The sequence below is a fragment of the Cavia porcellus genome, unplaced genomic scaffold (genome assembly GCF_034190915.1).
Source record: "Cavia porcellus strain 051 isolate PalLab524CR breed Dunkin Hartley unplaced genomic scaffold, mCavPor4.1 scaffold_2, whole genome shotgun sequence".
NCBI lineage: Eukaryota > Metazoa > Chordata > Mammalia > Rodentia > Caviidae > Cavia > Cavia porcellus.
In genome coordinates this window covers 142,065,405-142,068,978 of record NW_026947485.1, presented here as the reverse complement: position 1 = coordinate 142,068,978, position 3,574 = coordinate 142,065,405, and the positions used below count along the sequence as shown (strand labels likewise).

At 33.5% G+C, this 3,574-nt stretch overlaps 1 protein-coding gene across 2 annotated transcripts in view; it reads right to left on the bottom strand.

Annotated features, from left to right (window-relative positions):
• The window catches only part of Fbxl17 (F-box and leucine rich repeat protein 17), a 446,310-nt gene that overhangs the window by 116,007 nt on the left and 326,729 nt on the right, over positions 1-3,574 (bottom strand). The gene's annotated exons all lie outside the window — the stretch shown is intronic.

The following is a 3,574-nucleotide window of genomic DNA, read 5'->3' as shown; positions in this document are numbered from 1 at the left end:
TGTAAGTAATGATTCAAATATATAAAAATATGTGGTAATCATGATTCCCCATTATGTGGCCTTGAAGCCTTATAAAGTTTTCACTTATTAATTGGAAAGGCTTTATTCTGGGCTTCTTGATATAGAAATATTTGAAGCTATAGTATATGAAGTTTTATCCAAATATTTCAAGGAAAAAGACAGACACTATGGTAACTCCTATTAAGTCGGGTTATTTGGTGGTGAAGCACTAGGTTGCTGAAACAGTCATGCTTTGACCTGTTTTATTATATTGTTATGTCCTGTTTTTATCTCAATCTCTCCCTTATTCTTTAAAAAAATTATTTAGTTATTTCTTATGTTTGTTTTAATTAAGGGGAAAAATTTAAAAAATTAGCAGGATATATAATAGTAACTTTTTTTGATTTCCTATTAACTTGTTTTGAAGTCCTGTAATACTCCCACGATCTTGTTTTGACTGATTAGACTCTGTTCCATTCTGTCTGATAGTATCAAGTTTGAGGGTATAGGCAACTACTTTGAAGGCAATAAGATTCACTAAGATGCCCATTCTGGTTTGACTATTGTCTCCTTTGGAAGTCCTGTAATGTTTACAATGCCCAAGTTTTATTGGCCTTGTTCTCTACTGTTTTGTTCAACTTTGTAATATCTAATGAGATAGACAATTCTTTTTAAGGAAACAAGACACATCGTTGATAACCATTGTTGATAACCTTGTACTCTGTTTTACATCATGTGCTATGTCTATCCTTGGTTTTGACTGACAGCTTTGTTTTGCCATATTTGACTTTATTCTCTCCCCCGCAAAAAAGTAATAAGAACTAAGGAGTAATAAAATCCAAAATGTGTAAATTTTGTTGTAAAAAAGAGAGGGGGAAAAAAAGAGCTCTAACGGATATAACAGCAAGTGTGTTTAGGGGTGTTAAATAGCTGACTATATTAATGTTTTTGGATCACTGAACACAGCTGTTTGCAGTCTCACTGTTTGAATGTCCACTTTGTATTCTTTGATACTGTGATTTGAGCAACTATTTCTAAGATGATAATATGTAATCTATTAACAGGTGATTTCTTACTGTTTTTTTTTTTGTAGTTCTGTATTACGTGTACCCTTTACACCGCTCTGTTTTGTTTTGTGTTTTTCTCTTTTTCCTTTTAAATAAAATTAAAAAAAAAAGAATTTCCAGGTCAACTTGCTAATTTTATATAGTACTAAATGCTGTACAAAAATTATAGAAAAGCCTATCTTTTCTCTTGCAGGGTTCATGATGCATTAGTGTCATTTAGTAGAATACTATAAATTTAAAGACAAGGTTTTGTTCACGACAGCATAATTCTCCGTGTTTCTGATTCACTTGGGGCTCTAGAGGGTAATAATGATGCTTATAGGTAATGCTGATGCTACAGGATTGGTCTGGGGCCCAACGAGGCTTAAAACCTGGTTCTTATTAATGTGATTTGTCAACAAATTAACTTTTGTGTTTTCTAATTTATAACACTGGGATAGCCATATCTTATGAAGACTACATGGAACAATGCATGTGAAGTGCTTATTCTGGTTAAGAGTTCCACTACCTTTGTGTGTCAATCAGTGAACTCAATAACTCAAAACTATATATGAAACGTATATAGATCTCCTTGGATTAAATGGATTCATGTAATTTCCTTCAGATATGATAATATATTAAATCAAAGCAAGGCAGATATAATAAAGTTGTAATTATCATATCACTCAAACCTTTCCAAATTATAGAGTCAAGCTAATTATATCATTAATATTTTCTTTAAGTTCTAGGAATTCAATCAGTGAACTCATCAATGTTAAGAAAATCCATGGCAACCACACAAAGTAAACATCTACCTACTCATTAGTGCCAGCAATTATTTGGCATTTGTTATGTTAGTTATACTGTGTAATGGCGTGTGAGAAATCAGTTTCTGCTTCTGTGACCCTTTGCAAAGTTGCTTTTGCAAGCCAGGATCCCTTGCTGAGACTCTTGAATCTGACAGCTGTGACTCTAGGAACTGATTCTCTCACAAGCCCCTTTCTGGAAATGAGGAAGCAAGCATTGTGGATGTCTCTAAAATAGTAAGAATCTATTAGAGGGTCTTGATTGTTGATAATAACCATTTCTATTTTGGGACTAACAGCTAACTAGGGCTTTTGTAGTTTACTTTAACAAGTACTCATCATAAGTCCTTAGCTATCCTCTAGAGAACATCAATTTTAGAACATGTGATACAACAGAATAAATGAAAAGGACTGTTTTCATGCCTGTGGATTTTAAGAAATATATTGTATTTTCTTATATTTAAGATTTCCAAAGAAAAGAAACTTAGAAAATAAAAAATCAAATGTAAATATATTTTGCATGCTCTAACAAATCCTCAAATTTAATCCTCTCTTTTTTTTGATGGCAGAAATGTTTGTTTATTTGGAGTACACCAAGATGTATCACAAGCCCAGTAAGAAGCAAGAGTAATAATCATTGCTATCAAATGAAATGAACAATCTTTGTTTTTTTTAATTTTTTTTTTTTTTAAACCAGGGATCAAGCTCATGACCTTGTGCTTGCCAGACAGGTGCTTATGCCTCTGAGCTAAATCTCTGGCCCCTTTTTCAAAATTTTTAAGAGTGACAGAAGTTCCAATTTCCTTCTGCAAATGTTGCATCAGAAAACCATAAAGCAGAGTGTTAAAGTTTCTAGAATGGTAAAAATCTTGTTGTGAGCAAAATGATTAAAAAGCTTCGATAAAATAACCATCTTCCTATCTGCAGGGTTGTCATGATAGCCCTTTAGTTAACTTCCGTTCTGAAGGTTTACAAGTTTAAAACTACACACAAGTCTTAGTTAAAAATAATATTTTACATATAGTAGCTATTTACCATTTTCAAATACTGGCAAGATTACATTAAATTCTGGTGGGTTACAAATGTGAATCTATCCTTCATTGTTAATAGGGAACTTATAATTCATGGAGGAGATGAGACATGATTATAAGAAGATGGCACATGGACAAGATTAGGGAAAAATGTTTTTAAAAGAGTGGGAAGAACCCCAGCATTCACATAGAGAGAAAGCTAAAGAAATAAGAGATATGGTAGTAAAATAAACTCTATGCATGTGATTCTGGTCACAGTCAAAGGACTCATCAGCCAGAATCCTGATACCAACCTGTTTTTTTTCCTTTTGCTTCTACACCCGTGTTGGTCACAGATATACTCAAGAGCATATTTACAAGGAGCGACCACCACCATGGTCAGTACATTCTTCTACAGGAATGCCCTCTAGGTGGAGTAGAACCGAAAGAATGGAAGTGGGAAGCTGCTCATCAGGGCAGTGAGTAGTAGCTCACTGGTCTAACTGAATACTTCTCTCTGCCTGGAAGAAATCTCAGTTACAGTGGCAGTTTTTTTTTTTTTTTTTGGTCTTCAGGCCTAATGAATTATGACAGAGGGCAGAAAATATTACACAAGAGAAACAATGACTTTGATATTCTTGTCAATGTGTAAGAGGGAATAAACATAGTAAGTAAAAACTAACATTTATTCTAGAGCCACTGGCAGCTGAGT